General features: G+C 41.9%; 1 pseudogene; it reads left to right on the forward strand.

Moving 5' to 3' along the window:
* Positions 1 to 10,464: 10,464 nt before the first annotated feature.
* LOC113889244 lies at positions 10,465 to 12,117 on the forward strand (annotated as a pseudogene).
* The last annotated feature ends 12,358 nt before the right edge of the window (positions 12,118 to 24,475 follow it).

The raw sequence follows: 24,475 nt of genomic DNA on the forward strand, positions 1-24,475 counted from the left end.
GAGGACTACCCGAGTGCCTGAACCTGAGCGGCTTGGACCTGGGAGGTGCATGCAGCCCAGGGCCAGCCTCGGATTGTTCCCGGCGGAACAACCTAGAGTCCGAGCAGTGTGGACAGGGAGGCTACACGCGCCGTGAGCAGGGGCAGACCCAGGGTGGCTGAGGCATTGCGAGCCCACGCCAGTGTTATTTGTTTGCAGCATCCCTCCCTCCCTCCCCACAGCGCAACTGAACAAGTAAGCCTAAAAAAAAAAAAAAAAGCGTCCTCCACCGTGCCCTTTGAGTCAGGGCGGAAACCAGATACTGAAGAGACTAGCAAACAGAAGAAGATATAACAGAGGGAAACGCCTTGGAAGCTACAGGCAATAGATCAAAACCCTGTGGTTACTACGGACTACATAGGAAGGGGCCTATAGATCTTGAGAAATATAAATCTGACCAAGGAACTAGCCAAAAATGAACTGAACCCACAACACCCAAAAAAAAAAAAAAAAAAAAAGTCCTAGATATATTTTTATTATTTTTACGATCATTCTTTCTTTTTTTTTTTAATTAAAAAAAAAAAATTTTAAGTCCTCTATTGTTCCTTTAATTTTCACTTTTATAACCTATTACTTTGCAAAAAAAAAAAAAAAGACCCTATTTTTTTTCTTCTTCAGCAAACTTCATATATATATATTTTATAATTTTTTGACCTTGTTTTTTTGTTTGTTTGTTTTTGTTTTTTTCTTCTTTTCTTTAACATTGTATTTTTGAAATTCCAAACTCTACTCTAGATTTTTAATTTTCGCTTTTTGGTATATGTTATCAATTTTGTACCTATAGTTTTTTTTTTTTATATATAATTTCTGTGACTTTTTTTTTTTTCTTCTTCTCTGTTTCTTTCTCTTCTTCTTTTATATAACATTGTATATCTGAAATTCCAAACTTTACTCTAGATTTTTAATTTATGCTTTTTGGTATTTGATATCAATTTTGTACCTGTATTTTCTTTATAATTTTTGTGACATTGTTCATATTTGTTTGTTTGTTTTCTCTCTTTATTTTTCTTCTTTTTTTTTTTTTTTTTAACATTATATTTTGAAATTCCAAACTCTTCTCTAGATTTTAATTTTTGCTTTCTGGTATTAGTTATCAATTTTGTACCTGTACTTTCTTTACAATTTTCGCGACCTTGTTTGTTTTGTTTGTTCGTTTTTCTCTTTTTCCTTCTTCTTCTCTTTAACATCGTATTTTTGAAATTCCAAACTCTACTCTAGATTTTTAATTTTCGCTTTCTGGTATTAGTTATCAATTTTGTACCTGTACTTTATAATTTCGCGACCTTGTTTGTTTTCGTTTGTTCGTTCTTTCTCTCTTTCTTTTCCTTCTTCTTTTCTTTAACATCGTATTTTTGAAATTCCAAACTCTACTCTAGATTTTAATTTTTGCTTTTATGTATTTGTTACCAATTTTGTACCTTTAAGGACCCAATCTTCAGGACCCATTTTTCACTAGGGAGTGAGATTACTGGCTTGACTGCTCTCTATCCCTTTGGACCCTCCTTTTTCTCCACCAGGTCGCCTGTGTCTCCTCCCTAACCCCTCTCTACTCTACCCAACTCTGTGAATTTCTGTGTGTTCCAGACGGTGGAGAACACTTAGGGAACTGATTACTGGCTGGATCTGTCTCCCTCCTTTTCATTCCCCCCTTTTATCCTTCTGGCCACCTCTGTTACTTTCCTCCTTCTTCTCTTCTCTGTATAACCCCGTGAACATCTCTGAGTGGTCCAGTTGTGGAGTGCACATAAGGAAGTGACTACTGGCTAGCCCACTCTCTCCACTATTGATTCACCTCATCTCATTTGGGTCACCTCTAACTCCCTCCTCCCTCTTCTCTTCTCCATGTAACCCTGTGAACCTCTCTGAGTGACCCCCACTGTAGAGAAACTTATCATCTTTAATGTAGATGTTTTATCAATGGTGCTGTATAGAAGGAGAAGTTTTGAAACTACTGTAAAAATAAGACCGATAATCGGAAGCAGGAGACTTAAGTCCAAACCCTGACTCCAGGGAACTCCTGACTCCAAGGAACATTCATTCACAGGAGCTCATCAAATGCCTCCATACCGACACTGAAACCAAGCACCACACAAGGGCCAATAAGTTCCAGGGCAAGACATACCAAGCAAATTCTCCAGCAACAAAGGAACACAGCCCTGAGCTTCAAGATACAGGCTGCCCAAAGTCACCCCAAAACTATAGACATCTCATAACTCATTACTGGACATTTCATTGCACTCCAGAGAGAAGAAATACAGCTCCACCCACCAGAACACCGACACAAGCTTCCCTAACCAGGAAACCTTGACAAGCCACCTGTACAAACCCACACACAGCGAGGAAACACCACAATAAAGAGAACTCCACAAACTGCCAGAATACAGAAAGGACACCCCAAACTCAGCAATTTAAACAAGATGAAGAGACAGAAGAATACTCAGCAGATAAAGGAACAGGATAAATGCCCACCAAACCAAACAAAAGAGGAAGAGATAGGGAATCTACCCGATAAAGAATTCCGAATAATGATAGTGAAATTGATCCAAAATCTTGAAACTAAAATGGAATCACAGATAAATAGCCTGGAGACAAGGATTGAGAAGATGCAAGAAAGGTTTAACAAGGACCTAGAAGAAATAAAAAAGAGTCAATATATAATGAATAATGCAATAAGTGAAATTAAAAACACTCTGGAGGCAACAAATAGTAGAATAACAGAGGCAGAAGACAGGATTAGTGAATTAGAAGATAGAATGGTAGAAATAAATGAATCAGAGAGGATAAAAGAAAAACGAATTAAAAGAAATGAGGACAATCTCAGAGACCTCCAGGACAATATTAAACGCTACAACATTCGAATCATAGGGGTTCCAGAAGAAGAAGACAAAAAGAAAGACCATGAGAAAATACTTGAGGAGATAATAGTGGAAAACTTCCCTAAAATGGGGAAGGAAATAATCACCCAAGTCCAAGAAACCCAGAGAGTACCAAACAGGATAAACCCAAGGAGAAACACCCCAAGACACATATTAATCAAATTAACAAAGATCAAACACAAAGAACAAATATTAAAAGCAGCAAGGGAAAAACAACAAATAACACACAAGGGAATTCCCATAAGGATAACAGCTGATCTTTCAATAGAAACTCTTCAAGCCAGGAGGGAATGGCAAGACATACTTAAAATGATGAAAGAAAATAACCTACAGCCCAGATTATTGTACCCAGCAAGGATCTCATTCAAGTATGAAGGAGAAATCAAAAGCTTTTCAGACAAGCAAAAGCTGAGAGAATTCTGCACCACCAAACCAGCTCTCCAACAAATACTAAAGGATATTCTCTAGACAGGAAACACAAAAACGGTGTATAAACTCGAACCCAAAACAATAAAGTAAATGGCAACGGGAACATACTTATCAGTAATTACCTTAAACGTAAATGGGTTGAATGCCCCAACCAAAAGACAAAGACTGGCTGAATGGATACAAAAACAAGACCCCTACATATGTTGTCTACAAGAGACCCACCTCAAAACAGGGGACACATACAGACTGAAAGTGAAGGGCTGGAAAAAGATTTTCCATGCAAATAGGGACCAAAAGAAAGCAGGAGTAGCAATACTCATATCAGATAAAATAGACTTTAAAACAAAGGCTGTGAAAAGAGACAAAGAAGGTCACTACATAATGATCAAAGGATCAATCAAGAAGAAGATATAACAATTATAAATATATATGCACCCAACACGGGAGCACCACAGTACGTAAGACAAATGCTAACAAGTATGAAAGGAGAAATTAACAATAACACAATAATAGTGGGAGACTTTAATACCCCACTTACACCTATGGATAGATCAACTAAACAGAAAATTAACAAGGAAACACAAACTTTAAATGATACAATAGACCAGTTAGACCTAATTGATATCTATAGGTCATTTCATCCCAAAACAATGAATTTCACCTTTTTCTCAAGCGCACATGGAACCTTCTCCAGGATAGATCACATCCTGGGCCATAAAGCTAGCCTTGGTAAATTCAAAAAAATAGAAATCATTCCAAGCATTTTTTCTGACCACAATGCAGTAAGATTAGATCTCAATTACAGGAGAAAAACTATTAAAAATTCCAACATATGGAGGCTGAACAACACGCTGCTGAATAACCAACAAATCACAGAAGAAATCAAAAAAGAAATCAAAATTTGCATAGAAACGAATGAAAATGAAAACACAACAACCCAAAACCTGTGGGACACGGTAAAAGCAGTCCTAAGGGGAAAGTTCATAGCAATACAGGCACACCTCAAGAAACAAGAAAAAAGTCAAATAAATAACCTAACTCTACACCTAAAGCAACTAGAAAAGGAAGAAATGAAGAACCCCAGGGTTAGTAGAAGGAAAGAAATCTTAAAAATTAGAGCAGAAATAAATGCAAAAGAAACAAAAGAGACCATAGCAAAAATCAACAAAACCAAAAGCTGGTTCTTTGAAAGGATAAATAAAATTGACAAACCATTAGCCAGACTCATCAAGAAACAAAGGGAGAAAAATCAAATCAACAAAATTAGAAACGAAAATGGAGAGATCACAACAGACAACACAGAAATACAAAGGATCATAAGAGAGTACTATCAACAATTATATGCCAATAAAATGGACAATGTGGAAGAAATGGACAAATTCTTAGAAAAGTACAACTTTCCAAAACTGGACCAGGAAGAAATAGAAAATCTTAACAGACCCATCACAAGCATGGAAATTGAAACTGTAATCAAAAATCTTCCAGCAAACAAAAGCCCAGGTCCAGACGGCTTCACAGCTGAATTCTACCAAAAATTTAGAGAAGAGCTAACACCTATCCTGCTCAAAACTCTTCCAGAAAATTGCAGAGGAAGGTAAACTTCCAAACTCATTCTATGAGGCCACCATCACCCTAATACCAAAACCTGACAAAGATCCCACAAAAAAAGAAAACTACAGGCCAATATCACTGATGAACATAGATGCAAAAATCCTTAACAAAATTCTAGCAATCAGAATCCAACAACACATTAAAAAGATCATACACCATGATCAAGTGGGCTTTATCCCAGGGATGCAAGGATTCTTCAATATCCGCAAATCAATCAATGTAATACACCACATTAACAAATTGAAAAATAAAAACCATATGATTATCTCAATAGATGCAGAGAAAGCCTTTGACAAAATTCAACATCCATTTATGATAAAAACTCTCCAGAAAGCAGGAATAGAAGGAACATACCTCAACATAATAAAAGCTATATATGACAAACCCACTGCAAACATTATCCTCAATGGTGAAAAATTGAAAGCATTTCCTCTAAAGTCAGGAACAAGACAAGGGTGCCCACTTTCACCATTACTATTCAACATAGTTTTGGAAGTTTTGGCCACAGCAATCAGAGCAGAAAAGAAATAAAAGGAATCCAAATTGGAAAAGAAGAAGTAAAACTCTCACTATTTGCAGATGACATGATCCTCTACATAGAAAACCCTAAAGAGTCCACCAGAAAATTACTAGAAATAATCAATGACTACAGTAAAGTTGCAGGATATAAAATCAACACACAGAAATCCCTTGCATTCCTATACACTAATAATGAGAAAACAGAAAGAGAAATTAAGGAAACAATTCCATTCACCATTGCAACAGAAAGAATAAAATACTTAGGAATATATCTACCTAAAGAAACTAAAGACCTATATATAGAAAACTATAAAACACTGGTGAAAGAAATCAAAGAGGACACTAATAGATGGAGAAATATACCATGTTCATGGATTGGAAGAATCAATATAGTGAAAATGAGTATACTACCCAAAGCAATTTATAGATTCAACGCAATCCCTATCAAGCTACCAACAGTATTCTTCACAGAGCTAGAACAAATAATTTCACAATTTGTATGGAAATACAAAAAACCTCGAATAGCCAAAGCGATCTTGAGAAAGAAGAATGGAACTGGAGGAATCAACCTACCTGACTTCAGGCTCTACTACAAAGCCACAGTTATCAAGACAGTATGGTACTGGCACAAAGACAGAAATATTGATCAATGGAATAAAATAGAAAGCCCAGAGATAAATCCACGCACATATGGACACCTTATCTTCGACAAAGGAGGCAAGAATATACAATGGATTAAAGACAATCTCTTTAACAAGTGGTGCTGGGAAATCTGGTCAACCACTTGTAAAAGAATGAAACTGGACCACTTTCTAACACCATACACAAAAATAAACTCAAAATGGATTAAAGATCTAAACGTAAGACCAGAAACTATAAAACTCCTAGAGGAGAACATAGGCAAAACACTCTCTGACATACATCACAGCAGGATCCTCTATGACCCACCTCCCAGAATATTGGAAATAAAAACAAAAATAAACAAATGGGACCTAATTAACCTTAAAAGCTTCTGCACATCAAAGGAAACTATTAGCAAGGTGAAAAGACAGCCTTCAGAATGGGAGAAAATAATAGCAAATGAAGAAACCGACAAACAACTAATCTCAAAAATATACAAGCAACTCCTACAGCTCAACTCCAGAAAAATAAACGACCCAATCAAAAAATGGGCCAAAGAACTAAATAGACATTTCTCCAAAAAAGACATACAGATGGCTAACAAACACATGAAAAGATGCTCAACATCACTCATTATCAGAGAAATGCAAATCAAAACCACTATGAGGTACCATTTCACACCAGTCAGAATGGCTGCGATCCAAAAGTCTACAAATAATAAATGCTGGAGAGGGTGTGGAGAAAAGGGAACCCTCTTACACTGTTGGTGGGAATGCAAACTAATACAGCCACTATGGAGAACAGTGTGGAGATTCCTTAAAAAACTGGAAATAGAACTGCCTTATGATCCAGCAACCCCACTGCTGGGCATACACACTGAGGAAACCAGAAGGGAAAGAGACACGTGTACCCCAATGTTCATCGCAGCACTGTTTATAATAGCCAAGACATGGAAGCAACCTAGATGTCCATCAGCAGATGAATGGATAAGAAAGCTGTGGTACATATACACAATGGAGTATTACTCAGCCATTAAAAAGAATACATTTGAATCAGTTCTAATGAGGTGGATGAAACTGGAGCCTATTATACAGAGTGAAGTAAGCCAGAAGGAAAAACATAAATACAGTATTCTAACGCATATATATGGAATTTAGAAAGATGGTAACAATAACCCTGTGTACGAGACAGCAAAAGAGACACTGATGTATAGAACAGTCTTATGGACTCTGTGGGAGAGGGAGAGGGTGGAAAGATTTGGGAGAATGGACATGTAACATGTAAAATATCATGTAAGAAACGAGTTGCCAGTCCAGGTTCGATGCACGATACTGGATGCTTGGGCTTATGCACTGGGACGACCCAGAGGGATGGTATGGGGAGGGAGGAGGGAGGAGGGTTCAGGATGGGGAACGCATGTATACCTGTGGTGGATTCAGTTTGATTGTTTGGCAGAACTGATACGATTATGTGAAGTTTAAAAATAAAATACAATTAAAAAAATAAAAAAGAAAAAAAGAAAAAAAAAATCACTCGGACAGAAGAGCATTTGTTGTTCTTTTACAACAAGATCTTCTGGACCCCTTCCCTGGAAAATCCCGATTCTCTGGTCTGGAGTAGAACCTGCAGACACAGTGTTTTCAATAACAGCTTTAGCTAATTTCCATCAGTGAAGTCTGAGAAATGGCTACTCAAGCTTGAAACACAAACCTATCTCTTGAAATTGAGGTCTCAGATGGACACTCCACCCCCACCCTACTTCCTGCCCTGAAGTCAGTTGAGAATGGATTTTAAAAGGCAAGCACAGACTGACCTCAAATTCTGAACCCAGACATACCCTAAACCCAAACATGCACTAGCAAAGCTGGGTTCTGGCAGGATTTGTGCAAGTCTGGCAGTGCTGGTTTAGAAGGGACCCATAAAGCAGGATATGTGGTCAGCAACATCAGCTCTGGAAATGAAGGGCGTTGCACATGTATCCTGGGTGGGCTTCACAGTGAGATTAATGGGACCCTCGGGGGGTACATCTATGATAAACTAGAGCAGATAATGTTATGTGGCAGCCTGAATGGAGGGGAGTTTAAGGGAGGACAGTTCAGTTCAGTTCAGTTGCTCAGTCATGTCTGACTCTTTGCAACCCCATGCACTAGTAGCACGCCAGGCCTCCCTGTCCATCAACAACTCCTGGAGTTCACCCAAACCCATGTCCATTGAGTCAGTGATGCCATCCAGCCATCTCAGCCTATGTCGTCCCCCTTCTCCTCCTGCCCTCAATCTTTCCCAGCATCAGAGTCTTTTCAAATGAGTCAGCTCTTCGCATCAGGTGGCCAAAGTATTGGAGTTTCAGCTTCAACATCAGTCCTTCCAATGACCACCCAGGACTGATCTCCTTTAGAATGGACTGGTTGGATCACCTTGCAATCCAAGGGACTCTCAAGAGTCTTCTCCAACACCCACAGTTCAAAAGCATCAATTCTTCGGTGCTCAGCTTTCTTTGTAGTCCAACTCTCACATCCATACATGACACAGGAAAAACCATAGCCTTGACTAGACGGACCTTTGTTGGCAAAGTAGTCTCTGCTTTTTAATATGCTGTCTAGTTGGTCATAACTTTCCTTCCAAGGAGTAAGCCTCTTTTAATTTCATGGGCTGCAGTCACCATCTGCCAGTGATTTTGGAGCCCAGAAAAATAAAGTCAGCTGTTTTTTCCCCATTTATTTGCCATGAAAGTGATGGGACCAGATGCCATGATCTTCGTTTTCTGAATGTTGAGCTTTGAGCCAACTTTTTCACTCTCCACTTTCACTTTCAACAAGAGGCTCTTTAGTTCTTCACTTTCTGCCATATGGCTGGTGTCATCTGCATATCTGAGATTATTGGTATTTCTCCCGGCAATCTTGATTCCAGCTTGTGCTTCTTCCAGCCCAGCGTTTCTCATGATGTACTCTGCATAGAAGTTAAATAAGCAGGGTGACAATATACAGCCTTGACGTACTCCTTTTCCTATTTGGAACCAGTCTGTTGTTCTATGTCCAGTTCTAACTGTTGCTTCCTGACCTGTATACAGGTTTTCTGAAGATGCAGGTCAGGTGGTCTGGTATTCCCATCCTTTCAGAATTTCCGCAGTTATATGTGATCCACACATTTAAAAGGCTTTGGCATAGTCAATAAGCAGAAATAAATGTTTTCTGGAACTCTCTGCTTTTTCCATGATCCAAAGGATGTTGGCAATTTGATCCTCTGGTTTCCTCTGCCTTTTCTAAACCAGCTTAAACATCTGGAAGTTCACAGTTCACGTACTTGCTGAAGCCTGGCTTGGGAATTTTGAGCATTACTTTACTAGCATGTGAGATGAGTGCATTGTGGCAGTAGTTTGGAGCCATTCCTGTGGCATTGCCTTTCTTTGAGATTGGAATGAAAGCTGACCTTTTCCAGTCTTGTGGCCAATGCTTGAGTTTTCAAAATTTTGCTGGCATATTGAGTGTAGCACTTTCACAGCATCATCTTTCAGGATTTGAAATAGTTCAACTGGAATTCCATCACCTCCACTAGCTTTGTTCATAGTGATGCTTTCTAAGGCCCACTTGCCTTCGCATTCCAGGATGTCTGGCTCTAGGTGAGTGATCACACCATCGTAATTATTTGGGTCATGAAGTTCTTTTTTGTACAGTTCTGTGTATTCTTGCCACCTCTTCTTAATATCTTCTGCTTCTGTTAGGTCCATACCATTTCTGTCCTTTATCGAGCCCATCTTTGCATGAAATGTTCCCTTGGTATCTCTAATTTTCTTGAAGAGATCTCTAGTCTTTCCCATTCTGTTGTTTCCTCTATTTCTTTGCATTGATGGCTGAGGAAGGCTTTCTTATCTCTCCTTGCTATTCTTTGGAACTCTGCATTCAGATGCTTATATCTTTTCTTTTCTCCTTTGCTTTTCACTTTTCTTCTTTCACAGCTATTTGTAAGGCCTCCTCAGACAGCCATTTTGCCTTTTTGCATTTCTTTTTCTTGGGGATGGTCTTGACCCCTGTCTCCTGTACAATGTCATGAATCTCCGTCCATAGTTCATCAGGCATTCTATCAGAACTAGTCCTTAAATCTAAGGGAGGGATGTGTATGTACGTACAGCTGAGTTCCTTCGCTGCTCATCTGCAATTGTGACAGCATTGTTAATCAGCTGTACCCCCAATATAAAATAAAAGGTCTTTTAAAAATGTTAAAAAAAAAAAAAATTAAAGCAGAATGAGACTGAAGTTTTGGAATTAACTTAGACATTCTGTTTGTCGCCGTCACTGTTTCAGTGCCCTTTCCTAAGTCCTTCTCCGCTGAACCATGACTGAGTGATATTTCTCCTCTTCCCTTTCATAGACCTCGGACTTGGGATACAGAAACTTCGGCTCTTCGTTCCTGCCATGACTGTGCCAAATGGAACTCTGGTCCAGCCAGCGTGCTTCCTGCTGGTGGGCATCCCTGGCCTGGGACCTGACACCCACTTTTGGCTGGCTCTCCCACTGTGTTGTATGTATGCCTTGGCCAGCCTGGGCAACCTAGCCATATCCTCATCATCCGTGTGGAAAGGCGCCTGCATGAGCCCATGTACCCTCTTCCTGGCCATGCTTTCCACCATTGACCTAGTTCTCTCCTCCGTCACCATGCCCAAGATGGTCAGCCTCTTCCTGACAGGTGTCCAGGAGATCGAGTTCAATGCCTGTCTGGCCCAGATGTTCCTTATCCATGCTCTGTCAGCCATGGAGTCAGCTATTCTGCTGGCCATGGCATTTGACCGCTTTGTGGCCATCTGCACCCCCTGCGGCATGCTTCTGTACTCACAAGGCCTATGGTTGCCAAAATTGGACTAGCTGCCCTGACCAGAGGGTTTGTACTCTTCTTTCCCCTGCCCTTCATCCTGAAGCGGCTGTCATACTGCCGGAAGCACACTGTCACACACTCCTTCTGTCTGCACCAAGATATTATGAAGCTGTCCTGTACTGATACCACGGTCAATGTGGTGTACGGGCTCTTTATCATCCTCTCGGTCATGGGCGTCGACTCCCCTCTTCATTGGCTTCTCCTATATCCTCATCCTGAGGGCTGTGTTGGAGCTCTCCTCTCAGGGGGCAGCACTCAAAGCTTTCAACACCTGCATCTCCCATCTCTGTGCTGTGCTGGTCTTCTACATGCCCCTGATTGGGCTCTCCGTGGTGCACAGGCTGAGTGGCCCCACTTCCCTGCTCCATGTGATTATGGCTAATATCTATCTACTGCTGCCACCTGTGGTTAACCCTATAGTCTATGGAGCCAAAACCAAGGAGATTCGTTCTCGAGTCTTCCATATATTCTCACAGAATGGCAGGTGAGCAGGATTTCCTCCCCAGTGTCCTTAGTCTCTACCAAAGATGGCAGGGTTCAGGTCCTGTTGAACATCTTGGTGATTGGAACGTCCAACCCACTGGGCTCTGTGCTCCAAGTTGTCTAAGTAGACCTTCAATTTCTATCTCCAGAGATGGGTCACTTCAGAAGAACCAATTTTGACAGGACATGCTGGGTAGAGATCACTCTACACTCCCTTCCTATGGTGACCTTACCTTATTTCTCTCTCCCAACTAGAAAATACGTGTAATTTTGACATGGAAAGGCTGTAAATTATACACATCATGATTCATTCCAGTCTTGATGTATGATTTTTATTATTTTGCTCCCATGTATCTGCATCAGTGAAGACATGTTAACTATAACTTCTTTCTTGGATCCCAAAGAGGTAACACAGTCATTTTTAAGGATTAATAAAGGTATTTGTGTGATGCTGATTGAAGGGAGGGGAGGGAGATGGTAGTAAGCAAAGAAACAGCTCCCGTGAAGTGTTTATGTTTCTATATATATGGGCGTGTATTTATGTGGAATCTGCCAATGTCATCTATGTGGTTCTATTGGAGATTATTTTTCTGTAAGGGTGATGTTTATCTTGTTTGCAGCTGTGAGTATGTAGGTATGTTTGTGTGGCTATATGTGATTTTAGCCTGTGTGTGTGAGTACCAGAATGTGTGCCAGCTGGTCTGCCTGTCAGCTGTGTCCTGTCATGTATAATATTTTGTGGATAATGTCTATAATTACACACTTACTGTGTTATGTGACCTCTGTTAGTTGGTATATGATATGCATCTATGTGAGAATGGTTGTAGAGCATGTGTATCTAATGAGAATAGATGCCTCCTTTCCCCCTCATATTTGTAATATGTAAATGTAGAATTTAATATGTAAAATGTAGAATGTATTAATCATATATAAATGGTAGGGTGTAGAATGTAGAATGTTGCATATTTATAACAATGTAGACTATAATACACATAAGTGTGTGGAATATGTAGTGTTGGAGGGCTGTGTCTTTTGGCTTGTTTATCTTTGGGTGTATGCCTGTGATGCAAAGTAGTTGTGATATGAAATCCTTCTGTGTAATATATATGTCTTTAGTCATAGATAGATGGAATATAATATCTGAAGGGTATATGTTTACAAATGTGTGTGTGTTATGTATTGTTTGTGGTTACTATGTATTAAGGCATATTGCACTCATTTGTCCAATGTCTGTGGATTATAAGGCACAAGAATGTGCCATAATGAACTTAGAAACTGTTAGGTCAAAATGTTCACAGTGAAGAATTATAGGTAGAAAATAATGTAGGTTCATTTGAGGGAGATGAAAGAATACTGAAGTAAGACTTATAAGGTTAAAATCCTGGAAATATCATAAAATGGCATACTGTAAGACCTCTCTGGATCTGATTTCCTCTTCTGAATAATGAAGCTACAATGGCAGTGATGCTGTAAAGCTTAAATCCTACGAACCTCCTATGTAAACTGAAAAGTTGAAACATGCAAGAAATGATCATATTCGTGGTTGTCTCATTGTACGGCTTTAGGAAACAATATCCACGTCATGGTCCACGTGAATGCTGCTCCTATATTGTGCAGTGCATCACCAGTGTGGCCTCGTGTGGCCATCCTGATTTACTGTTATTAATGAAACATTATTATTTACTATCTCATAATAAATTTTTTTCACAGAGCTTCAGACAAGTTGACATTTATTTTCCCATGCTGGTGTCTGATTTACAAGTGATGTGCAAATTACAAATGAAATTCAAAGAAATCACAACCTTGCCAAGAAGTTCCTTTAAACATGGTTGATAGCTGTATCAGGAAAAGACATTGTGGGGTGGGGATTAGAATCAATAGAGATTAGGATCACTAGCTTTAATATTTGGGCTCATGCTTAACCTACTGCACCTCAGTAATTTTGGGAATTGTAAATGCTGTAAAAAAAGGAAATATAATGTACCTCTATCAGGTGGTTGTGGGGGTTAAGTAGAATAACAGATGTGAAAACACATGGAAAATAGACAGTGATCGATACACGTTGATGGTAATGGTTTTAAATAATAAACTGATTAAATGAGGTATATTTATTCCATTTTAGGGAATATTCAGACAAGAGACTTCACCTTTCATAAGGCCCTTGCTGTGCCAAGGCCAGAAGCTAGTCTCTTATCCAGGCAACAGTATCTCTGGTTTATATTAACTCATGGCCTTCTTTCTCAGGAGATCTTGGGAAATCTTGGAGTCCTCTAGAATCTCTTTATTTTGATAAATGGTGATGACTGGGGTAATTGTCGCTGGTTTGAAAACTTGGCTAAGTGCCAGACTATATTAAGGGCTTCCCCGAGTTCCCACAAACTCTGTTTCCCTTGATCATGAACTTTAAAGCTTTATTTTCCAACTGGATGTTTATCCCTCTGTCATAGAGCTTAAATAGTATTTATGAAAGCTGTATGTTTATCTTCCCATCAGTTCAGTTCAGTCGCTCAGTTGTGTCCGACTCTTTGTGACCCCATGAACCGCAGCACGCCAGGCCTCCCTGTCCATCACCAACTCCTGGAGTCCACCCAAACCCATGTCCATTGAGTCGGTGATGCCATCCAACCATCTCATCCTCTGTCGTCCCCTTCTCCTCCTGCCCTCAATCTTTACCAGCATCACGGTCTTTCCAATGAGTCAGCTCTTCGCATCAGGTGGCCAGAGTATTGGAGTTTCAGCTTCAACATCAGTCCTTCCAATGAACACCCAGGACTGATCTCCTTTAGAAATGAAATACCCTTATACATAGTTGTCTGTCTCCCTTGAGGAAAAGGACTAGGCTTCTCTGTCTCCAGGGCCTGACATACTTTATGCTCAATGGCTGTCTGTCTGGGACCTCTCAGAGAGAAGGAGAGCCTGAGTGGGTTGTGGTTTACTTACTTAAGATAAACCAAATTCACTTATCCCTCTCCAAACCCCCTCCAACCCCCATCCACACTCATCTCTTGTTCCTGTCTCTATAAATTAAAGTCCTTAGTTGACTGGTACTATTTTATAAAGTCAACAAACAACTTTCCCCACTCATTGATGATCAATTATGATCTAAAATCCACATGATACTGCAGATAATATTTGGTTAATTATTCCCCACTACAGAGGCAGGATCCTTCTGTATTCTCTACTCAATGCCCTGTGAATCTTGAAGTTCTCCAATCTGGCAGGTAGGAACAGTCACTATCTATGACCCAATATGAACCCTGGGTGGGGATGCCAACTCTAATTTTTCGGGTGGCTCTGCCCCCAGTCTTAAGTAGCTTGTTCACATGCGTGTGGGCTCAGTACTCAGCTGGATTCTTGCAGAGGATCCTCTACATGTCTCTAGAGTTCTCTCTCTGTAGATTCTCTCACCTCCAATACCTGGTCTTCAAATTCTAGCTAGCTGGGGGCTTCCTGGACTACCAGCTCTACATCTTTAACTTAAGATATCCTCTGGAATCTGCATTCTCCTTTCCTGGACTTCAGCAGGGAACCTCTCAAGGCAGTAAGCTGGGGAAACCCCAGGTTCACTCCATTTGTTTTCCATGTCTCAGGGCTCATTGTCCTTCATTGCCTGATATCTAGTATCTTGCAGACTTTTTTTTTCAATGTATGCTGTCTATTTTAGGTTCCTTCAGGTGGGATGTTACCTCCTGTTATTCTCTCTTGGCCAGAGGTAGAAGTCCCTGGGGTGTCCTTCACACCTTCTCAGTCCATGGGAGTTTGAGGGAAGCAACAGAGATGGCTGCAGGGTGATAGCAATGAATGACAGGCTGCAGGTTTACAGGTACCTGGAGATCTTGTAATCGCTAGTTTTGATATGGTCTGAATTGGAATTGTCTGATTGACATTGTCTAATTTTGCATAACTTAGATCACCCTGTGTTGTGAATTTAAAACTTGCAGTTGTGAAATTGATCAGTAAAAACACAAGGAGAAACCAATGAAAATTCACTCTGCTTTATTAATAGATTTATTAAAAATTATTTAAATATGTGACATACTTAGTTTTCTCATTCCCACTGATCTCTAACCCTCTAAATGTTCTCTCACTATTTTTGCCCTTAAGAGAGAAACCAGATGGCATTGGTCTTATATGGCTGGAGCTGGAGGTAGGGGAGGGCTAAGGAAACCACATCCTCCTTTCTCAACATGAAGTTCAAGGCCAGGGAATAGAAGTCAGATGTATTGGTCCCCAGGGATCCACGTTATGAATTAGCTAGAGACGGGCCCTAGAACCCGGGGGATAAAGAAAAACGCAGCCCTATAGCTTTTGGGAAAGGCAGATGGGTCCACTGGGATGCAGGCCCAGCAAGGACCAAGCAGGGTACCACCCATGGAAGGAAGGTGGAGGCCAGAGAAAGCTTCAGGCAGGTGATGAGTTTCACGGGGTCTCCTGAAAAACATATACTGCTTTTCCTCTGGTTGAGTTTGATGAGGCTGGGGAAATTTGGAGAAAGCCTCTCCCAGAGACCATGGCCACACACATGAGTTTCTCTAGACTCTCCATACTCATTCACCCTAACTTCACGTTGGGACCTGGCAGAGAAATACTCCAACTGGCACAGGGCCCATCTGGGGAGGACTCTAGAGACCCCTTACCCACTACACCTCCTTCCCCATACCCCAAGCACACTTCTCAGGACACAGCAGCCCAGAAGGACATCAGTCCCACAGTTGGGTATGAGGGGTAATCTGCAGATAGACCTCTGAGCAGCGCCCTACCCCCAGCAGGGAGAAGCCAAAAGAGGGAGGAGATATGACAGAATAAATAAGCCCTGACGAGGGAGGGGGGCGGAGACTGAGAGGGCGGAACTACGGTGCAGCCTGCCAGATCGCTGCTGGAAGAGTCCTGGAGAAAAAGGGCACTCGTTCCTTCAGTGCAATTGAGGTGAGTGTGGGAGACTGAGGTGACTCCTGGGGTGTGGGTTTCCTGCAGCTAGGGGTCCCTCATTAGACCTGCTAAGTGAATGAGAGACCAGGCTGAGGAGAGCCAGAAGTAGGGAGTGGGGCCGGGGATGTGAAGGAGGCCCCCAGACTCAGGACAGACGGCCTCAGCAATTTCTGTGCTCCTGTGGTAAAGGGAACCTGGGTGGTGCTGGAATGCTTCTTTTGCAGTTTTTAAGACATTTTCCTGTGATCAGTTTTACTGGGGTACCCATCTTGAGCCTGATGGGGAATGGGGCTAATGAAGGTGGTGGGGTCGAGAGCAAATGGGGCTGGGACCACACTAGAGTTGGACTGGGGTTTGTTGTGTGAACAGGGCTGGTTTTGACCCAGGTTGTTAGTGTTGCTTGAAGCTCGGTTTATGATCAGGGTTCAGATTATAGCCCTGTGTTGGGTGTGGGCTCTGAATGGGGTCTGGGCTCATGCTACACTTTATATCAGAAGTTCAGGCTGTGCTGAGTCTAGAACTTAGAACAATTCCTGGGTTTCCGATCCTGACCCAGTCCATGTCTAGGATCAGGGTTCAGTCTTCAGCCCACTTAAAAAACTGGATTTTGTGTCCACGCTGTGTGACTTCTCCTGCCTTGCACTCTTTAGGCGTCCCCCCTTTCCCTACCCACCCCCCCTGCCCCCCGCCCCACCACAAATGCACACACACTGAACCACTTGCAGCTTTTCAAACAGGGTGTGTTTCTCGTTCTCTCTGGGTCTTTGCATTTGTAGAATGCACTTCTGAAAACAAATTAGATCAAGCCTATTGCTTAATTTCCCCCAAGTCACTCAGATTAAATCAAAGCTCCTGGCCGCACCCTGCAAGTCCCTACATGACCTGTCCCCTCCTCTCCTCTCTGACTTCATTTCCTACAACTCTCCTGTGCTCTTGATACTCTGGCCACCTTTACCTTCTTCCTCCTGTGAATTCCCAAAACAGAAGACCTTTTTCTCTTGCCCTCCCTCTGCCTGAATGCTCTTTGCCTCGATCTTAGGAATGGCTGGTGTTTTCTCATCACGCATCTCTCAGTTGGTATGTCACCACCTCAGAGAAACCTTCACTGACCCCCTGTCTCAAATAGGGCTGTCCTGCCTCTGTCCTTTTCTATCCCTTCACTCTGTCTTATCTTCAGGGCACTTATCTTTATCTTAAATATTCTTGCTTATTTGTTTCTTTTCTATTATGGCTCTCCTAGTGCTTGGGCTCCATAGAAGCACTGATCTTTTCTGTTGCATCCACTGTTTTATTTCCAGTTTTGGGCACATTGTAGGCACTTGATGTGTTTTGTCATCTAACTGAATGCTGCTGGCCCGTGTTCCCAACCCTGCTAACTGTGACTGGCCATGCAAGTCTTGGCTCAGATGTTACCCTCCTCAGAGCCTGACAAGTTGGTGAACTATTGTCTGCTTTGTTCTGAGCCACTTGTACTTACCCCTGCCCTAGCATTTATCATAACATGTTATGATAGCTGCATATTTGTCTCAAATTTCTCTCCCCACTCCCCCCCCACCCCCCACACTGGAAGGCTGAAACATGACTTGTTTACTCTGTGTTTTAGTATCTCTGGTGCTTAGTCTGGCATAATCTGATATTTGGAAAAAAAACAAAAAATGTATATTAATCAAAGTCCAAGTTCAGGCTGTTCTGCTGCTATAGATGATAATCAAAGAAGCTCTAAGGTCTCTGATAAGGATCAAAATGTGAAGGTGTGTGGGAACCTCTTGGCTCTGGTCCTACTTGGGAAGTGGAGGGGCAGGGCCATGAATGCTTGGAGCTATGACTGTGGTTGATTTTTGAGGGACAGACTGGATTGAGTGAGGAGAACGGGGATGGGAAGGAGAGTGGAGATTGGGAGCCTCACTCTGCCTTTTGAGAGTCAGAAATTGTACTTTCTCACCTTTCCAGTCTGTTTGTGGCCATTCTTTTAGAATGGCCCTGTAAGGGTTCATCTGCATTATAAAATACAGCAAGATATAAGGGGCAGAAAATGCAGATGACTCGGGTAAAATGTGGTACTCTTCTAGGGTCTTCCCCGGTGGCTCAGCGGTAAAGAATATGCCTGCAATATAGGAGACACAGGTTCGATCCCTGGGTCAGGAAGATCCCTGGAGGAGGGCATGGCAACCCACGTATTCTTGCCTGGAGAATCCCATGGATAGAGGAGCCTGGTGGGCTATAGTCCATGGGGTCGCAAAGAGTCGGACATGACTGAAGTGACTTAGCACGTGTGAATCATACCCTTATAGAGTATGAGAGAAGGTTCCCTCTCCATGAATTGAGTGATGAGCCCTGGTAGTCCTGCCAGTCACAGTATCACCCCTGAGGACTGCCTTCCCTCTATGGCCTGGCAGTAACAGTCAGAGGTTCCCAGGTATTCCTGGGCTTCCCTCCAAGGACATTTTCTTCCAGATGTTCCCACAGATGCTGGCAGGGGCACCAGAGGCCCCCACCCCACTGTTCTAGGCACAGAACATTCTGTGTGTTTAGCCAAGGTAAGAACAGTGGTCACAAATCCCCTCTTCCATTCCCTCCTTGTCTCCCTTCCCCACTGAACCCAAGTGGGGACAGCTGGTCAGGTGTCCTGAGTCCTAGAGAAGCCCTCATGGGTTTTTTAAATTTTGGATTCCTTGGAGATTAACCTTGAAATAAGTCCTTAAAAATCATTCAAAAGGATACTGGGAGAGAGGCAGGGCAGTAGCTTGGCATATTGGAAAGCACATGGATATGATGCTGAGAGCTCTAATTGAGCTTCAACATCCCTGTATGCAAAATGGGATTAATGATGTCTGTTTGACAGCTTGATGAGAGGCCTGTATTGAATGAGAAGGAAGTACTCAATAGAGGGTAAAGATTTTTACTTTCCACTGTGGGCCCTGCCTAAGTCACAGCCAGAATTGGGGCTGAAAGGTGGGAAGTGCCTAAGTCCCAGTCCAGGAGGGCCCTCTTGGTTTCTCTTCCAAGGATCTAACTGGGCCAGGTGTTCTACTTGCCAAGCCCCCTTTCTATCCTGCCTCTGGGGCAGATTTTATTAGCTTTCAGAAGGTGCAACACAAAGACAGTTAAAGGGGAGAATGTACAGGTGTTGGAATTGAACAGTCTAGCTCAAGTTTCTGTTTTACCAGCCAAACTATTAAACCCTGGGAATATTTAACTTTTGAGGGGTGGGCTTCTGTTTTCTCACCTATAATGTAGACATGATACATAAAAGTCTTATTATGGAGAATTGTTCCTGGGTTAAATAATCTCTATACAGGCAGGATCTGGCATTTTGTAGGCAGTCTGTGATTTCTGTTTTAATCATAAAAACAATAGACTCAGTGCTGGCAGTGATCTCATTGTTCTCCTGGATAGTGTATCCCTGACCACTTTTCCATGATTCTCTGACATGGAATTTTAGAGACTCTGGGGAAGAATCTGAGGATGGGCTGGGCTGGGGGCTGAGCAGGCACTGAGGGAAGAGTCCTGGAGGCCAGGGGGAAGGAATGTGGAGGACTGAAAGCCTCAACGTAGATTTCTACTCCACCTCACTGGGAGGCTCTAATGCCCTGTCCTCAAGAAAGGGCTAAGATTTTTCACAGTTTCTCCAAGAAACATTCCTGAGACTTGTTAAAAATGATGTGACTTTTCAGAGAAAATCTCAAGCATAGAGCTATCCACCTGGGGGTGTTTAAGGCAAGTGTTCAGTTCAGTTCAGTTCAGTTCAGTTGCTCAGTCGTGTCCGACTCTTTTTGACCACAGGAATTGCAGCACGCCAGGCCTCCCTGTCCATCACCAACTCCCGGAGTTCACTCAAACTCATGTCCATCGAGTCGGTGATGCCATCAGCCATCTCATCCTCTGTCGTCCACTTCTTCTCCTGCCCCCAATCCCTCCCAGCATCAGGGTCTTTTCCAATGAGTCAGTGTAGGCTTTCTAAAAAAAAGAAACAGACCCTTTGTTTATTTTCCTTGATTATGTTCTGTTTTCAAAATAGAGTGATTTAGCTCCAATTTCCTTCAGAGCCTCCAAATGTTATCTGAGTGTGTGCCATGGTTCTAATTACTAACTGCTGCTCAGGCTGGCAGTCAGCTGGCAGGACTGTAGGAGACTGGGGTGCTTCAGGGCTGAGCAGTCTGAAGGGTGACGCTTGGGTCGTTGGGTTGGCTCCCCCTCCAGTCCTTCATTTCTCTCCTGCAGCTGCCATCTGAGGTCCAGCCCGATTTTACCTCAAATAGCTGTCCACTTTATGCTGTTGAGGCACCTCTCTTCTGGGCCAGCTAAATCCTCCTCTCTCTGATTTCTGGTGTCTCCTCAGTTCTCAGTCTTTCCCTTTGGGAGAGATTGGCTGCTAGTTAGTATGCGTGTGTCTATGAGGATGTGCTTGAGGTAAAGTGGAAATTAAGGTGACAAATGGGGGGTGATAAAAAGTTTTTGGAAACTGCAAGAGATTTTCAGAGCCCTCATTCCCCATTTTTTATGCAAACATGAAAAAAAAAACAACACTTTGTACACTGTGATGCTGTTTTATGATGTCTTTTGACAGTCCTGACCTCGTTGATTTTGCAACAGCACAATGAGGTTATATCATCCTCTGCATTTACTTGGACCCAGGACTTGCATTTGTAGTCCCAGGGCTCCACTCAACACATCAGTTTACCCTCTAGGTAACAGGATTGAATGTGCCAACCCATAATTTCTTCTCAGTATATTTCCTAAGACAGTGCATCTTTATCCTGGCAACTGCCCAGTTTTGCATTGTCTGTCCATGTGAAATTTCTGGATGGTATTGATATCTGACCCTCTGGAGCACCAGAACCTTTTTGCTGACATCTCCAGGTCAGGGATCCTTGGTTACCCTCTCTCTTAGGTACAAACTGTGCTGCAAGTGTCACCCGAGTCCAAGCTCATTCTGCTCGCTACACGATAGGCCAATAAATCTGGGAGATGAGGTATTGAGGCAAGCAATATGACTTTGGAAAGCTGGCTGACTGAGAAAATGACAGACTAGTGTCTTAAAATAATTGTATTGTTCTGGATGCCAGGGCTTAGATGCTAGGTTCTTTTATGGATCAGAGATGGGGGGAGGTGAGGAAACAAAGTAAAAGACCATTTAATTCTTGCAAATGTCTCTCAGAATGGCAAGCCTTAGCAGAGGGCTGTGTTAGTTTCACTTCCTTATAGTCTTTCACAGGTGGTATGCAATGGAGTATCTCCTGTCATATCAATAAACAAATATGCCATAGCTATCTGTGGTTCTGGCCCTCCACATATGAATTTCTGAGCCAAGCTGGTAAACAAGAGACAAAGGGCACCATTTCCCACACAAAGAACTCAAGGATGTCCCAGTTTTCACAGGTGGGCAGGGTCAGGCTATCTGCCTGTGAGTCAAACAAAGGGACCATAGCCCAGGGCTCAGGCAGAGGCGGGCAGGCAGGGCTACCTGAGGCAGTCTGTTATGAATGCCTACAAAAGGGCTTCCCTCATAGCTCGGTTGGTAAAGGAATCTGCCTGTAACCCCTGGGTTGGGAAGATCCCTTGGAGAAGGACAGGGGTCGGGAAGATCCCCTGGAGAAGGAAATGGCAACCCACTCCAATATTCTTGCCTGGAGAATCTCATGGACAAAGGAGCCTGGCAGTACAGTCCATAGGGTCACAAGAGTCTGACATGACTTATCAACTAAACCACATAATAATAAATCGGCAAAATAAGATTTAAAGTCACAGAAGCAGATCCAATATGGAGTCAGATTTAACCCTTCCCAGTTATATATGTCCATTTTGCATTTATTTAGAGTCAAGGCTTTGCTTTTGCCCTGTTCTCTATGTATCCATTCTCATGCCCTCTGGATCCCTGAATGAGAAAGATCTTTTCTGTTTGATCCTAAAAATTCTTGTTCTGAACTTACAACACCCTGCTATGAATTTCCAGTTTTTATTTTTCCTCAAAAATCTCTATAGTTCAGACAGTTGGCAGTCTTTCTTATCCCCTTGGCTATGCTACCCTCATTAGACATTTACTGAGGAATTCTTGTGATAAAACTCTTTTTTATTTTCAACAAACATTAACTAAACACAGGATTGGGTCCCTGCCATTTAGGAATTAAAAATTTAGTGACAAACAAACATAGCAATAATTCTAGTTCAGGATGGTAAATGCATAAAAGAGACCTAAGCAAAGTTCTTTGGGAGCACAGAACAGGAAACATTTAATAATACCCAAGGAGATCAAGGGGAAAGAGGTTCAGGAAAGTGCCATAGGAGAGAGACAGTAAACTAGGATGTGGAAGATGCAATTTTGCCCAGTGGGAAGAAAGGAGGGAGATTTAGGAGGACAAAAGAAAAGTAAAAAAAAAAAAAAAAAAAAGACAATAGACACAGAGGCACAAAATCAATGCTACATTTATGAAATGGTATGTATTCCATTGTGCCTGGAGTATAGGGGCCATGGGAAGAGTGGTCAGAGAGAAACTAGGGCTGGATGCTGAAAGGCAGAGCTTTGCTCCACCCTAGTAGTTCTGTCTTTATTCCAGAATTAATTTGAAGTTTTAAAAGGTATTTTTTAAAACAACAAATGGTGACCTGATTTCACTTGGGTAGAAGATTCTTGGGATTGTGCTGATAACAAAGTTAACACTAGGGGCGTGGCTATGAGAATCAGAGTATTTAGCTTATGTGTCTGTTTGCCAAGTTGTTTCAGTTGTATCCGACTTTTTTGCGACCCTATGAACTGTAGCTGGTCAGGTTTCTCTGTCCATGGGATTCTCCAGGCAAGAATATTGGAGTGGATTGCCATACCCGCCTCCAGAGGATCTTCCCAACCCAGGGATTGAACCTGGGTCTCTTATGCCTCCTGCGTTGGCAGATGACGTTCTTTATCATTGGCGTGGCCACCTGGGAAGTCCTGTGTCTGTTTAGGTCACCATAACAGAAAAAGGGAAACACGATAGGAAAACAGTTAACAGCAACATATATAATTTTTTTTTTTTTTTTGGGTGCAGATTTACTCTGTCCCAGGCATTGTGTTAAAAGCTTTAACACTGATCATCCCAGTTAATCCTTACATTGATTTCTATTAAGCAGGGACTATTATCCTCATTTTATCGATGAGGAAACTGAGGCTTATAAAGGTTAAATAATTTGCCCCAGATCGTACAGCTGACAAAGTTGTTGCCATTGTAAGTTAAAAAATAAAATTAAATTAAATTAAAAAAAGAGTCACTATGAAAAAAAAAAAATCCAGGCTCGATTTAAATCCAGTCTTAACAGCTGTACAATACTGCCCTTGGAAGACCTTGATCTTTGGACATGGAGAGTTTGATGTGTTTCAGAGACAACTAGGTTGTTTCTTTTAGTAACTTTAGAATTATGAATCTGGATCACAAAGATAATTCAGGCCTTCCCAAGAATATCTGGGAATCAACAGTTTACTGAAGGTTTACTGAAGTGGGTGAGATGGCTCAGGGAATATATATAGATGGGGAACACATGTATACCTGTGGCAGATTCATTTTGATATTTGGCAAAACTAATACAATTATGTAAAGTTTAAAAATAAAATAAAATTAGAAAAAAAAAAAAAGAAAGCAAGCTCTGAGGATAAAATTCTGAGAGCACTATCATTTAAAAGCATGCTTAAGGGTCAAGTGAAGGAGGCTGAAGATCCAGAAAGAACCAAGAACTAATGGTCAGAGTGATGAGGAGAAGTAGAAGGATCAAGGAGAAATTTTAAGAAGGAGGGAAATAATCACAGTGTCATATGCTATGGAGAGGTCAGTACAGAAGATTTAAGTGACTTTGAAGACTTGGTCTCTTAACCTGAAGGTCTTCATTAAGCATGACTCCTTAGAGCTTCTCCCTCCAGTTTTTGGAATTAAACTCTGTCCCTCTCTGTTCTCATGGTCTCAGTGTTTCCCCTTTGTGTCTGGCCCGCGGGAACCTCTGGGTGACAGATGAATGGTGGAACAAAAACCATCAACACATTCTGAGCCCAGTGAATGGTGTAAGCCCCTCCTGATGCTGGCTGTGAGCTCTTCTCTGCATTCAACTGCTGTCTGGTAGCCCATGTAGAAGCCCCTACC

This window comes from Bos indicus x Bos taurus, unplaced genomic scaffold, assembly GCF_003369695.1.
Source record: "Bos indicus x Bos taurus breed Angus x Brahman F1 hybrid unplaced genomic scaffold, Bos_hybrid_MaternalHap_v2.0 tig00011646_arrow_arrow_obj, whole genome shotgun sequence".
Classification (NCBI taxonomy): Eukaryota; Metazoa; Chordata; class Mammalia; order Artiodactyla; family Bovidae; genus Bos; species Bos indicus x Bos taurus.